This window comes from Chaetura pelagica, unplaced genomic scaffold, assembly GCF_000747805.2.
Source record: "Chaetura pelagica isolate M959 unplaced genomic scaffold, ChaPel_1.0 scaffold221, whole genome shotgun sequence".
NCBI lineage: Eukaryota > Metazoa > Chordata > Aves > Apodiformes > Apodidae > Chaetura > Chaetura pelagica.
The window spans coordinates 1690142-1706471 of NW_009952533.1; positions in this window are offsets into that span (position 1 = coordinate 1690142).

Here is a 16330-nt window from a genome sequence, read left to right on the forward strand (position 1 = left end):
TCAGAACAAATTAGTAAAGTTGATGATTTGTGCATCTTTAAATTGGCAGCTGTTAAAGTATATGAGATTGTAATATTATTAGCTTCCTGTTTTTCCTCTCAAAATTACATTTAATACATAATCCAATGAATACATGTAACATTTTTAAAGGGTTTATGTTTCAATGATCAGATTTTCTGTAATTTTAATTTTAAAGGCTTTAAAGCTTTTTTATTTCATTTACATTTTAAAAGTATTCAGTCTCACCCTCTGTTTTACAATTTTCCATAGAAAGTTTCCCTCAAACTCCAACTGCAATGAAGACTGTTCAGAGAAATGCTCATTCTAAGGAGTTTTTTAGCTGTTTAGCCAGTATTATTGTATAATTCCAGTAGACAGAAAACACTAAAAAAATACAGGTAAAGTTGGAAAGATCTGCTTCTTTTGGGATGAGAAAGTGGTGATCTTTCCAAGTTCCAATATGCACATTAGCATCTCTAAAATATTTCTATCTCCAGTCACAGGAATTATATTTTTCTCCATATGTGTGTTTGCTTTGTACTTCACTCAGGTCTTGCTTACTTTCTCCTCTACCTTCCGAAATACACACAAGCTATGTGTAAGCTTTTGTCTGCCTGGCTAGTGCCACTATGGAATGGGATTATACTTTTAAGGTATAAAATAAAAATGGCCTAAGTTAAAACATTTTCTTTGAACATTTTGGAAGTGGTCCAGGGTTCAGAGGGGCTATTTTGAATGGCACCGTCCACATAAGGCTGGTTATCACATTGACACTCTTATCCATGATTAGTAACTCATGTATGAGTACCTACTCCAACCAATATAGAGAGCGTATTATGGACTCCAGTGATTTCATTCCCAGAAAAATAAACTGTTAGATCTTTGTTTTCATTTGTATGCTGTTTTTTTTTTTTTCCTAGCTCTTTTTTGTCCTGTGTGATCTCCAAAAAGGCTGTGCATATGGGAGGTGTACACTCCTGCTGCTTTACAGCAAGGCTTCCCACTGGCATAGACAGCAGTAATTAGCCAGAGAAACAATGGCCACATTTTAATACAGACGTGTTTGTGAGGAGGGCTTTTTCAGTTTAAAGGCTCAGTTAGAGTTGTTTGCTACACATGTTGCTTTATCAAATAGTTTGTTCAGACTCTGCAATCTGCCTTAATTTTAAACAGTTCTTCAGAGCAATTGGGAAATATTGCATGTTTGATAAATAGGATAATTTTTTGCATTTTTACAACATGAGTTACATTCTTTAACCCTTGAAAATAAACTTGAAATTGAAAGAATTTTTGAGATTAATAATCCAATTCAGCCTTTTGTTTTACAATGGAATGAGCTCATCCTTCAAGTAATGAACAAATTAACCTATGCAAGCCATAAAATTCCTCCAAACTTAACAATGCCCATCAAAATTCTTTCAGACATTCATGACTTGTGTTCTAATGGATTTCAAACTCTGTTTAACGTTAGGCTTCTCTTTTCTCCTTTCCTTCCCTCTCCTCTCGTCTCTGCTCTTTCTGTTTCCAGAGCAGTGTTAGAACAAAATGCCTCTTATTTTTTCCTGACCTAACTTAGGTTTGAGTAGCATGTAGCAAATATTAGGAAAGATTCAAATACTTAAATGTCAACTTTTCTTAAAATAGTCTAAGTGCTCATAAAGCCATAGGTGACTTAAATTCTTTTCCCTTGAACTCCAAGTAAAACAGACTAAATTGATTATGATTATGACAAACTACTGACTTTTATTAAACTCTCTTTCTCTTTTTCCTGAGTAGATGTATATATCAGAGTTGTTTCCAAGTTTTGGCAGTTTCGTTTTGCTGAGGTTTGTGCCAATATTTCCTTCAGTTTTAGTCCAGATGTGTACACACCCCTAAATGTAACTCTGACTTTCAGGATTGAGGGAACTCAGACTCTCAACTGAAATTTAAGGAAAATGACCTGCACTTGAGAGACATATGAAACCACTTAAATGCAAAGCTTGAGTTGCCTCAGATTTGTTTGAAATTTAGGCCAAAGTTACTTATAAAGCCACAAAGCTTACCTGTCTTCTGTCAGATTGACCCAACCTTCAGCTAAAACCCAGATCCATTTTCTTAGTGAGTATTGAAATTGTTGCTTGTGGTAGCATCATAGCCTATACCTGTTCTTTAGCACTGTGTAGGAGCAATTCAAATCCCTTGTTTGCTGAATAGCCAAAGGAACAATTTTGAGGGGAGGTTGCTGTCAGCTTCCTGTGGAAGATTATGAAATGAAAACAGCACAAATCAGAAAATGTTAACTGAAACAATAGGCTTAAGCCATGCTGAAAGAAAAATCATGTAATGTTTTTTTTCCCCAGGTTGCTATCTTAACTCTGAACAGTTAGTTGACTCATTTGGAATGACATGTGGATAATGAAAATATATACTGAATTTATATTGAGAACAAATCTCATTATCAAGCTCTTGTCCTGTGGTATCTCTTGACTTTCCCAAGTTTGGCTATAGAGATACTAAGACCCACCCTCTCTCTTTCTTTCTCCAGTGTAACTGAGTGAACAGGGGAAGCCCTAATGAGTACATCTGGCAGACAACACTGTGAGCTTCATTCTACAATCAGTATTCTTTCCCAGACAAGGCGTGTGTTATCTTGAGTAATTGCTGGACAAACCCTTTGTAGCCTTTTCTGACATTTGGGTTAATACCTTTCTTTAGCAGAGAATCCACTAGTAGCGTGTAGTCACCTTAGGACAGATGAGAAAGTCTGTCTTAAGAAGCTCTGACTCAAAATGTCTCCAGGTAAGGATTAGCTAACTAGCCCATGGGGCACACATTTATCTTGCAGAAATCCCCAGAAGTGAATTTTCATGCACTTTGAAAGATTGCTTCATGAGAAATGGGAACCCTCCCACTTTCCTCAAGATATGGACCTTGACCTAGAAAACTGTATAACTTTATAGAATAAATTATAGGTAGGAACTGCTGCTTTTATTTCAGCAAATAATTCTCACATCTCTCTCTTGCTCCTGGTACGTTGGAGCCCAACAGATCAAGTTTGTGTTTCCTCAAGTCCACTCCCAAGTCCCAGCATCATTTGCTTTGTCTCTGCTTCAGTTCTTAGCTACCAGCTTGGAAAAGTAAATCTTCCCAAATGTGCACAATGAGCAGCCAGAAAAAAATTAATTCATGTTCCTCTAGAGGAGTAGAGCCCTGTGCACACCCACGTCTTGGCGCACACCCATGCATAGAGGGAGGAGGTGGAACCTTTGGGAGAAACAAGAAACCTCTTGCTGCTCTCTCCTGATCCCCTTCTGATCCCATCACATGCATTAGAGAGGAGAAAATGGGTTTCCCCATCTCTAATTACCTCATACATCCATCTCCCACCACATAGACTGCAGCCACTGATGTTGTATGTGTCCAAGAATATACTGGAAAAAATATATTCTGTCAATCAAATTAAGTCAAGGCTAGATGCCTGAGAAAATAAGATTTTCTGGTGGATGCTTGGATAATACTTAGGGAGTCAGTGCATAAATCACACGTGAGACTTTGCAGGACTGACAGGTAAGGTACACTTAAATTTCCTTATGCAGATGGTTTTGCGTGGCTGTTTTGGTATGTGTGTGATTTCCCAGTTAACTGATGTTTCCTAAGAGCAAAAAGAGCAGCATGGAGAACTGGGGGATGGCTGGAGTTAGTATCTTATTAAGTGCTGTTTAGCAGCTGCTTTAAGACTGACTACTGCTAGCAATCGAGGAGTTTGGTCTATTTATGTTCATACTAGGGAGCTGAAGTAAAAGAAAGATCATGAGTTTTCATAAATATCAAAGGACACCTCTGTTGTCTGTAGTTTGTTTAAAAACTGTGTTGATGAATGAGGCATGCCAGTTAGTGTTTAAAAAGGTAACTCCATGAACTTCACTGAAAAACAATCAGAATTTCTCATTCATTCCTTAAGCTGCATTTGTGCAGCTGCATCTTCATTATGAACTGTCTCTGCAATTCTAAAACCACAAGAAGGATGGCTCATCCTCTGGCTGTTAAAAATCGATCTTTGCACCCGTTACCAGGTCAGCTCTCAATGTGACAGCTATTTGTTGGTTGTGGCTGGTGGAGTTTCAGGCTGGCTTGCTGTGTGTCTGAAGGGGCAGGTATTCAGCATGAGCAATCCATGCTGAAGCTAGTGAGCCCTTACTGTACGGGCTGGCCCCAGAGTGAAGTACTGTACCTATTAAATGTTTTCAAGATCAGGATGGAGATAATGGTTCCACTAAATCAATGGCAAATTTCCCAGTGCATTCGTAGGGCCAGGACTCCACACCTTCAGTTTTCCACAGAACATTCAGACTGACTCATGTAAGATTTGAGTAGTGTTTAAGCTGAAATAAGATCTGCCTGTGACAGCTTTAATGCATGTAATAGCATCGTATCTTGCTGCCTAATTCTGGTTATTATATGAAGTTTGTGAACAGATAATCTGCAACCACTATATTCTGCATTTCAACCACTGAATTCTGCGTTCCTTGTTTGTTTGGTGCACCCTGGGACTTTGTTAAGTGCATTAAATGGACTGCTCTGGGACTGAGAGAGATTCCATGTTGTACCTGCATGTGATATGTTCTAATTAGCGATTAGCAAACCTCCCTGGCAATTCCTTTCATTGTTGGAAGAGTTGTTTTTGTGTCATAAGAGAGCCACAGAACTGTTCTGAAAACTATCTTGTGAGAGGCTGAATAGTTTTTAGGACACTGCAAAAATCAGTTGGCTTCAGGCCCTAGAACAACTACAATAATGTTCCAAAACTCTTCATTGCTTTTTTCCCCTTAGAAAGCTTGAAAACAGACAGATTCAGTCTGAAAGTACATTCTCAGGTCTAACTGCATGTGAGCTATGTTTGCATGGATAAACTGTCCAGTTCTCAAACTCCTTTTTAGTTTTTGAGTGTCTTTCATTTACATCTACAACATCCTGTATAAACTCCAGGCAATTTTCTAATGCTGATAGGAGTTTTGTGCCTAGTCTGCATGCTTAGGGGTCCTTCATGGCATGTCCTTCAAGGAGTTAGTTACTGGAATTGTTTTTGGCTTAAGTTTATGTAAAATGAACTTTTCTCCTTTTTTTTTTTCCCTCCTAAATGTTTTATCATTTTTAAGGTGAGGTCTTGGGGCAGACTAGTGAATATACAGTGTGAGAAACTGGTAAGACTTCTGCTGGCAACCTGGCTAGTTTATGAAGGCTGGAAGATTTTTTTGTAGATTTTTTTTTTTTTAGCAGTCTAACAAGAGTGAACAGCAAGTTTTTATTCTTTATTGAAAACCTAACACATTTGGACAGGGAGAAGAAAGGTTTAGAAAGCTGGTAACTTAGGTTAACTGAGCGCACTCTGTTTCTAAGTTACTTTTCCACCTGGTGTAAGGTTGTTTAAGACACTTCTTCCAGTTTGGAAATAAGGTACCATGCCATCAAAGTTCTGGTTAGTGATACACAGGAGTAGCAATAGCCACAATGGCTAAAAGGGTTAGGCTGTAAACTAATATATTTGCTTCCAAGAGTATTTGAATACCAGAAGGGCCCTCTGATATGAGCTTCAGAAAAAAAATGCCATCAGTATTATTTGATTATCCAAATATGTCTACTTTACCTGTATGCCTCCAGTTACTGCAGTCTCACAACCTCAGTCCTTTTCTCTGACATACACATGAGAAAGAAGAGAAAGAAGCTCAGAAGTACAACAGCTTATGGTAGCTCAGAGGTGATTACTTCTTCATTTAATCCACTTGTATGAGGCCAACTTTACCATGACTACAGTGCTAAAGTACATGTTCACATGGTCTAAACTCAGCTAAATGCTCCAGGCTTTCTTTATCTGTTGGCGTTCTGAGGGAAGGAAGTGATCAAAGAACAAGACTAATCAGACCTGGGTTCAATTCCTTTTTCTACTAATGAGCCCTACCCTTAGGATATGTCATCAGTGCATGACTCATTGATGTGAAAAGGTCATCTTCTAGTCCTGAAGACACAGCACACATGCCCTGTGGCAGAGCAGTCTCTTGTGTCCTGAGGCAGTATGACCACTTGTTCTTTGTGAAGTTTGACTTGTAAATGGTGTGATGGAATTAGTTTCATTTTTATAACCCAGCATGTTACTGAACTGTAAACCCATCCTCATTATCATGCTCAGTATTGGTTAACCTGTTCTTCCCACAATAGTGTGCTCCATATGACTCCAAAGGTGCTCTTTGTCACCAGGAAACAAAAATCCAGATGCTCTAGGCACACATTCAGTTCCACAGAGTGGGTTGTGTACCTGCAGCCATAGTTAAGAGCCAGTTCCTAGTGGCTTCAAGCCTTCTCTAAAATTTTTGTGACTGCCCTTGTGACAGTTTGAAAAAATTGTTATTGGTAAGTGCATTATTTATTCATCACCCCAATCCTCCAGCTCATCCACTGAGCTAAAATAGTACATTATAAGATTATCTACATTACGTTTACCCCAAAAGATTAGAAAGTTATTTGAGTGAAGAAAGGTTGGGAAAGGCTATTTTTTATAATACCTATCTAGTGAAATTCTTATTAAGCTGAAGAAATTTTTCCTCTATATAATCCAAGAGGAAAAAAAATAATTTTACAGCTGTATGAGACAAGAAATATGACTTAAAAGACTTTTCTGAGTGTTACAAGAACTTCTGGAGAAGTTTAAAAAAAGACAGAGAAATGTGTCTTAAGGGTCCTTCACATAAATGTTTTGCCTTAAATTTCACTCCTAAGATTAATCGTCTCCAGTCTCCAGCTTTACTTCCAGTGCATCAGAAAACAGTCCAGAAGCAAACTCAGCATTTTTTTGCCTTCTTAGTGGAGCATTAATCTGTAATTTTTGTGATTTAATAACATACTTAGAAAAGCTTTCTTGGCTAAAATCTGATACATAGTGCTGGTGACCTGCAGTGCCCTTCCCTTCTCTGAACCAAACGCCTTAACTGTTTGTCCTCTAATATGTACAGAGGGGCAACTCAGAAGGATGAAATCCAATATAAATAAATGACATTTGGTGATGAGGTCAACTTTCAATTTAAGATTTATTTTCCCAGATGCCTGGAATGAGTGGCTAGACTACATCTCAAGGTTCAGGAAAAACTTAATAGGTATTTATCGGTGAATTGAAGGAGTGACATGTAGAAGCATCTGTACTACATTACCTTTTAGGGAGGCTACTCTGTCTTCAAACTCTTCAGGTCTTATGACATCATCTTACATGCAGAGAATTTGAAGCCTGAGACTGACTGTCCAGCTGTGTAAGAGTTAAATGCCAGTCAAACTACATTTGTATAGTGCTTGAGGTTTTTGGTCTTAATTTTGCCATTCGTTTTCCTTGTAGTTCTGGTAAACATAGAAATCCATTCTTGTTCGTAAACTATATAAGAAATCCTATTAAAATCTAATTTACTTCATGCTACTTATGACATGTTTATTTTCTCTAATTCACTTGGCTTTAGTACTCAGGAAAGTACTCTAGTAAGTTCATTTTGTTTTATTTTCAGTTCTCACTGTAGAAATTTCATTGCAAAATGTCAGTGAAATGTTTATAGAAAATGTAAAAGAAAACAACTTTCCTTTTAAATGCTGAATATATCTTTATGTATAAAATACAATGCATAATTCTAGGTATGCAGGTAATACCCCTTTACAAATCCATGTTTTCATTGTAGTCCTATATTATGACTGAGAATATAGGTTTTGGTGGCTGGGATGCTACATCTTCATAAATGGCATATTTAAGCATTTCATCATCTTCAGGAAACAGTGCTTACTCAGGACTGTTCTTCCCCATCAGCTGGAGCTGACCTCTGTGGTATCTCCCAAGGCAAATGGGACTCTTCTCACCATATCCATATCGCAGTTTGCTTGAGGAGGAACTGCAAATGCTCAGACATCTGTCATATATCCAGCAAATACCTTGCTTGATATTTATCAGGCAGAACATCTTGACAGATGGATGACTAAGTGAAAAGCATTTTAATTGTTAGACAAGTACACTAAAGAGTCAAAACATTTTCCACAAGAGGAAAAAATGACTCAGAATTATTACTGAGAATACTTGAGGTTTTTCTGTAGTCACAGTGCTTTATTCTTCTTAAAGAATTACTGTCTGTATAAGGACATATTTACAAGGTGTCTGGTACTATAGATCTGTTTGCACAAAACTTACATTTATGCCACTTCACTCATAGGACAGGCTGTAAAGTTAATTAAGAATAACACAGAAACTGCTGAACTCTATCCTACTTTGACTAACTGGCTTCAAGTATGATATTAATTATTTCAACTGAGCTCAGATATTTCACAGTGTATGATGTTGGTGTGCACAGTATTAGGGACCCTATTCATCTGTAATCACCAAACCTTTAAAATTGATTTTCTTTTGCCATGTGGTGTTGACCTCTAATAATCAGGGTCTTGATATTTCAGAATAGGTATTTCAGAGCATACGCCCTAAATTATCCCCTCTGATGTTCTTACTTCTGTGTGTTCAGCTTCTGAGAGCATATGGAGAATAATGGGTCCTGGGAGAATAAATACACTGTGAAGCAATGACTGGTGCCATGATATAAATTCTGGGAAAATTAAGTGTTCTCTTAGCTGTGTTTAAACAGCGTAAGGGATGGGGGGGGACAGGACGACAACACATTAAACAAAGTCAACGCAGTGAAATACTGAACAACTGCTTGCTAATCTGCCAGAGTTCCTGTGATTCAGTGAGGTCTGAGGAAAAAGAGAAATAATTCAGTAACCAACAGAACTAGACAAGGGGTCTGAAGTGAAATTATACTGAGAATCTCCCTTCTGGCATTTCCCATATTCTGAGTGCTTGGCTTAGACTGCTATTGTTCTTCTAACTTTGTTTAAAAAAGCAGCATATCCACACGTCCTGTGTAAGAAGCATTACTGCACATGGAGGGCTCTTTTAGCAGAACTTTCTCGTGAGAGCAGCTCCTCTTATTGCTGTGTGGAGAACTAGATGAGAAATCCCAATGCTCTTAAAGTCATTTCAGGTTTGCCACTGATTTCTACAGAATTTTACCTCTAATATCGCTAAGGGTCAACATACAACTGAAGGAAATGAAAGCAAACGGTAGTAAAACATGAGCAGTAAACCTGTCCCACAAATTTCTTGTGGTTTTACAAGGATGTAGTTAATACATTAAGTTGTTGTTACCTAATTAGGTGACTTTTATTGTGTCATCAAACAGAAAACTGATACCAAATGGCATGTGCGTATGAAGGCATGAGAGAATGGAGACAATGTTAGCAGAGCCCAAAATAGCCACTGCCTGAAGCATGACTGCAGTGCAGCAGAGGCCTTCTGAAGGAGACCTTACTTGTCTGGAGGAAATAATTAGTGAACAATAATTAGTAGAAAGTTACTGGGGTTTTGTCTTCATAGAAATAAACTGATCACAATCAAACTCATACTTGCAATATTGTTCTAAATAATGCCTGCATCAGTACTGTGGTTTATGTCTCCACTTTCTTCAAGAGTCACCATGAACCGTTCTTTGAGGTTTCTTAATCTCTTGCTCCTTTTCATAGCTCACAACCTGGGGTGACTCTCTTAGGGTGGAGGTGTCCTGTCATTGTCCCTGTTCCTGTTGCAGGCTCCAGGACATCACCCGAGTTGCAGGACAGCCTGTTTATATACACATACCTGCACTGACAGGCTGTTGAGGGAGAGGCTTCAGCTTTGTGCCTTGGCAGATTAACTCTGCTTATAGGTAGCTACAACAAATCATGGGAAGGGATTTTTGATGTCATAACAGCCCTGGGAGTAGCAGCTATTTCCCACTGGCAGTGTGGCTGCATGGGACTGGATAGGGGGAAGCTCAGGAGCAGCTGTGCAAGCACAACATCCTGAGCTGGTATTCCCAAGCCTTGCTGCTGGTGGCTTTGGGGAAGCTCTTTAATTTGAATGAAAATTTCACAATATCACCTGATTAGAAATGCCATAGGCGGTTGCTCTAGTGTTTTCAACCACTTATGTGCAAAGGCTGTTTTTACAGTAAAACCTCTGTGTTTTTCTTTTGGCACTGAGCTTTTTCTAAAATGGAGAAAATTCTCGGTAGTTCCTTACTGTAACAGCAAAAATGGCCACTCAATTTTTCAGAAAAAAACCCAACAAAACGAAAACCAATGAAAAACATGAAAGGAAGCTTTCCATATGGAGGCTACTGAAAAGTTGGACCAGAAGTCTTCATTCTATATTGTACTTTATAAGAATCAGATATAAACTACTGCATATTCTGTAGTGATCTTTCTAGGAGACATTTACAAGGAGGAATAAAGCCAAACTCTCAAATAAAAAAAATGTACTTAGAGCAATTTATCAATCTTTAATAGCTTCCCTGCTACTTAATATAATGTTCTAGGAGACTCACCATGGGGTTGTGGACAAACATTTGTTAAATAACACAGACTGCTGCTTCTTTTAAACAATCAGGTTTCAAATACACCCAGAGTGTTTCATTTTCCAAGAAGGATTTCCAGTTGTTCTTAGAATTATTCACTTCTCTTGCCCTATTTCTGTATATTGTAAAATGTAGAATGTGGTAGTTTAGGAATGACATTAAGTAGAAGGGAACAGTGGTAAGTAGTTATCTCTGATTATAGTATGTTACATGCTTCACCCTTTCATCTTTTATTTCCTAATGACAGAAACAGACCCCAAGCATTATGTCATATAAATAAGTAGAGTGACCATAATAGCTAATTAACAGTTTGTGTGATCAAATTTTTAATTCAGTTACTGCTCTTTACAGGTGCTTGTTTAAAAAAAAAAACAACAAAAAACCCTGGTACCAAGAAAATAGTAATAGCGTATTTAAATAATGTTGTTCAGAGAAGTACAGAAGAGCTTAGATGGGAAAAGAGAGTAGCTGATATGAAAAGAGGGACAAGCAGCTGGATGATGCTGATTTTACTCTTTACATACATAAGTAATTATACATTTTATTTTATTTTTTTAATCTTTAATTATACCTCTCTTCAGGAGCAGAGACAGGAAAGATCCTTAAACTGTAATGCTGGATGTACACTTTATTAGGAAGGGGTGAACAGTTATGTACATGAAAGCTGTTGTTGGAAAAGAAGTCTAGCAGTGAATTTCCTTGAGCACAGATGAAACTTCTTCTCAAAGCAAAATGATCTGTAATTCCTATTGGGCATGGGATTTATGTGAGGGGCTACATAAAGGGCAAGTGCATTAGTTTGTAAATGTCACACCACAGCAGACTTGGAGAAAGAGAATTAATGTCTAAGAAGAAAGCTTCCCTAATGCCACATGACACAAAGCTCAACAAAGAATATCTTGACAGGTAGGGGGTGGAGGAGGAAAAAAAAATAATCCCATAGCCTGTCTGTCTCAGCAGGAGCATGCAAGTAATGTGGTATGAGGCTTACAGGGAAAAATACTGAAAGTTTGAAAAACGTGCACTACACAAACTGTTCTGCTTTCTAGCACATGTTGTTCATGTTCATTCTTTAGCTCCTTTGGTGCAGTATCTTGCATAAGTGATAGCCTGAGAAATATTTGCTATTTTACAATGGTATCTGACACACAGAAGTGCTAGGCTGCATGAAGATAATTAGATCAGTCAGCAAATCCTGTTGCCGCTCAGTTTGTAAATTCAAGTGATAATTCTGCATTCAAGCTAATTTCAATCTGTGGCAAACGGCCCAAAATAAGGATTATAGCAGAGGAATTTTGTGTGTGAGAGGAGAGCAGTTTTGTTTTGCAAAGACTCCTCTCAGAATTGTGTTTTGGGAAAAAATATATATTAGCCTCTCCCTCCTAATACTTTTAACAATCCAATTTTTGTGTGTGTGTGTGTTTAAAATCAAGTCAATGTAGACTTTGCATCAATGGTTGCTTTAGAGAGTCTTTTCCTTCTGTCATCTCAGACTGCACAAAGCTGTAGAGCTTTGTTAATATAATCTTTGCTAACCAAAGATAAGATGTACTCATTGGGTTATCTACTCCAAATGCTCAGGCATTCTGCTCTTTTAAGCTTAGTCATGTTGGTATAATCAGTTTTAAAATTGTATGAGAGAAACCACCAGGCACTTTCACTGTAATGACTGAATCTGTTGAATTTCAACTACTGTAAGTACTGATGTAAAGTAACCAAAAAAGTTACGACTTTTTTGGTTAGTTCAAATGGTAAAGGACTTCTTACATTTTTTTACATCTGCCAGTGTCTTTCTACCATTCTTTGCAGAAATATGTGTCATTGTATTGTAATGATCAAATGCCTCAGGTATATTTGCAGCCTCTTTAAAAAAAATTAAATACCCATCAGTACTTTTATCTATGTGCATGCATAAGATGCTTAATGTCAAAAACTCCCAGGCATAAGTTTTGCCTTTCCTTCCTCTGTACTCCTGGTTGCACACCAGAAATATAACATTAGTCTCATTGCTGAAAAAAAAAAAAAGTATGCATCTTAAACTGGCTAGTGTAAAAGTGTGTAGGCAGAGAAAGTTTGGGCGAGTTGCTATGCAGTCTATCCTGAGCTTCAGTGACTAAGAGCTGGAAGGGCCACAACAGTGTTCAGACTTTTTTCACACTTATCAACACAAACTGCTGGAAAAAGTGATAATGAGCGGATAATCAGCTGCAGCTTTGCAACCCGAGACTTTCCTGTTTCTTAAATATCCCCTTTTTCACTTCCTTATAGAACAAGTCTAGCTTCAGAGTCTATAAATATATTTCTATTTCTTCAGGCAGACTCTGAGCCTGAGCAGCATGCAGCATGATAGAAAAAACAGGGTTAGTACAAAAGTGGTTTTGAGTCTCAGAGGAGCAGTTCACGGCTTGCCCAACTTTCTCTGCTCCCCTTGTCCCACTGTAGAGAGCAGTCGCAGCCCCACAGGTGGGGTCTACTTCCCACAGTCTGCTTAACTACAGCTCAACCCTCGTGAGAAGGCTAAGGTGGTAGGTGGCATCCTGCCACATACATTACCAATTTCTGGCATCTCAAGTGAAGCCTGTGGGAAACAGAGCATAGTCCAGATGAAATACAGTCAAGGTCTTTCAGCCCCACTGGCCCAGATCTGGCACTGGGGCACTGGACCTCTGCCCTCCTGCATCTTGCCCCAGGGCAGAGGACAGGGTGATAGTCTTCTCCTGAAGTACCACCAGGAAGCAAATGAACAGGATTTGCAAGGTGTGGCCACAGATTTTCATTCTCTTCTGTGCACCAAAGAAGAGGTTGACACGTATAAGGCCTTTTTTGGTTTTTAATCCATAACAGAAATATTGTTTGGCAAATGAGAACTTCTTTCCATAAGAAGAAAACACTGGATTTCCAACATAAATTTAATTCCATTTGAGGATGCTGTCGCGAACCGCGACCTATTATATCTCCTTTTTGGAGTGTATTATGCTGATCAGGATTTGCTGAGAGATCCACACGTGGGTATCGCCTCACACAGAGGAGACAGGGGCTTTGGCCCTGACGTTTTCAAGTGAATAAATTGCTCAGTGCTTACTAATATTTCCAACGACATGCATGGTTTATTGTGGGGAAACAAAGCAATTTGGGGCAGGAGGTTCAAAAGGAGTGATTACAACACATGAAATATATATGGGTACACCTTAGTTACACACCTTATTTATTTATTTAAGTGATGGAAGGAGGAGAAATATGCCCGACGCAGTTCCCGTAATGGGTCGCGATTTGTGTGCAGGTAAGGCAGGATTATACTTTCCCCTATAAGCTGGGGTAGCCGGAATTGTCTCACCACGCTGCGGCGCAGATAGGACGAGCTGGGTCGAGTTGAGTCTGGCTGGAGCGAAGCGACTGCAGCCGGGGCTCCAAACGCAGGTCGCCCCCCCCCACAAAGAGAAGCGGCGGGACTGGTCGGCGCGCGGATGCGGGACCGTAGCTGCGGCGCGCCTGTTTGCAGACCCTCAGCACGTGGCAGGAAAATGGCGGCAGCAGGCAGTGTGTGGAGAGGACCGCCCCGAACACGAGGAGAGAACGAGAGAGAGAGGGGCGTGTCGCGCTGCCTCTTTTATGGGGTTTTCTGCGCTCCTGATTGGCTGGTTTTGTATTTCCAGGCTTTTCAGCCAATCAGACGGGACCTAGTCCCGCCCCTGCTTCTGGCCGCGGCTCCTCCCTCCCCCCCACACACAGAGGGTTCAGCGCCACATGGAGACACCATTTTAAGTCAGTTTTGTCTGCTGACTCAAAGGACATTTCATGTTTGTGTAAGGAAATACCTGGTCCTTCACAGATGCCCAAATTTTCCTTCTGAAAATGGGACAATAAATATTTTATTTCAAAGTTTTAGGTCTTTCAATCCTAGGTTGCTCTCTAGCCTGCCTTTTTTTTTTTTTTTTTTTTTTTTCAATATTTCCCCAAACATACATAGTGTGCAGGGGAGTTTCTATTACGGTTATTTACAGAAAGATATTGTTTGATGAATGATACAGGTTCCTTCATGCGTTTATGGTCATGAAAGAAATTCTTGTTGCTGGCGCGTTATGCAGCTGTCATTAAATGGTTCTCTGTGCTGCTACTGTTCTATAGGCAGTGGTGTTGAAACTGAATATAAGTTGTAGAGAGAAGATGAAGTTTAGGATAGTTCTCCTGCAGATACATACTGACAATTTCTCTTTATTTACACAGAATTGCCATTAGTGGGTAAGACAGCCTGTCACTATACAATGTGCTTGAAAATGTCTGTGCTTCATATGTGTAACCTTCAGTCATACCACCTTTTGTCCTTGAAACCTGTGTTTGGTGCATAAACTATTCTAAAAGAATATTTTAAAATTTACATCCTTTTCCTTTGGGAGACTTTTGTGCACAATTATAATTTTCTAATTGTCTTTGGTCATCTCCCAGAGCATGTAATACTCAAATACAAGAATCATGGTAGTGATTTCACTGAGGGTTGTTAGCAGGAGAGCTTATTTTGAACATAAAGCAGATTGTCATGGCCTTGACACTTAGAAACAGGGGAAACATTGTCTATATTGAAACTGTTCATAGCAAAATATCTCCTTTGTGTGTGTGTGATTTTGTATGTGTGCATGCACACAGGTTTAATTTGCTGTGATTGGATTAGTGGATAATTCCAATTATCTGGTATCCAGGCAAGGACTGATATTGTGCCCACATGTTACCAGTGTTGTAGGTATCTGAAGCAGACATGTTTCCTGACAAAGCACTTCACTTCATCAGCGTTCCTCATGGCTGAAGTGCTTTTCCTAATGAGTGTCAGTCATTGTGAAATAAGGTGTGTTCAGTGTGAGTTGTTTGGGCCTTGATACTTTCTGGTTGTGTGTTGCCAACTTCATTTAGTCTGGTTCATTTAGTCAATGTTCATTTTCTGCCAGCTAAGTACCATTTCAGCATAAATAAAATGTCAGACTTAAACCCTAGAAATAAGCAAGAATGTGGTTGGTTTAGCCTAACATTTCTGAACTTCCCTACCAGTCATTGGTGAGTAAGAGGAACTTCAGAAACTGAGTAAGATGAGCTGCCCAACAGGAGTTTGTTGAATACTCCACCAAGCAAGGCAAGGAAAATCTTGTAGATATTGTAATTTGGGAGATAAATACAACTAATTTAATGCCATGAACAGCACCACTCTGATTAATCCTAGCTGCATTTGTCACATTAAACCAATGGAAACAAACATAAAAAATGTAAGTAGAGAGTTTTAAGAGCTCTACTGAAAGTAATAAACAAAAAGAATATTCTACAAATATGAAAAAAAATAATTAAAATCTTATCCTGCTGCTTGGTACTAAAATATACTTCTAGGTGGTTGTGAAGGACCAGGTATTTCCTTACACGAACATGAAATGTCCTTTGAGTCAGCAGACAAAACTGACTTAAAACGGCGTCTCCACGTGGCGCTGAACCCCCTCTGTGTGTGTGGGGGGGGAGCAGCTGCTGCAGGGGAGGAGCCGCGGCCGGAAGCAGGGGCGGGACTAGGTCCTGTCTGATTGGCTGAAAAGCCCGGAAATACAAAACCGGCCAATCGGGAGCGCAGAAAACCCCATAAGAGAGGCAGCGCGGCACGCTCCTCTCTCTCTCGTTCTCTCCTCGTGTTCGGGGCGGTCCTCTCCACACACTGCCTGCCGCCGCCATTTCCTGCCGCGCACTGCCTCCCGCCGCTGCTGCTGGGGAGCCGCCCCGCTGTAGAGCCGCTCTGCCGCAAAGCCGCTCCACCGCCGCTGCCAAAGCCGCAAAGCCGCCGCCCGGAGCCGCTCGCCGCGCCGCTGAAACCGCCGCGTTTCCAGGGTCTGCAAACAGCCGCGCCGCAGCTATGGGCCCGG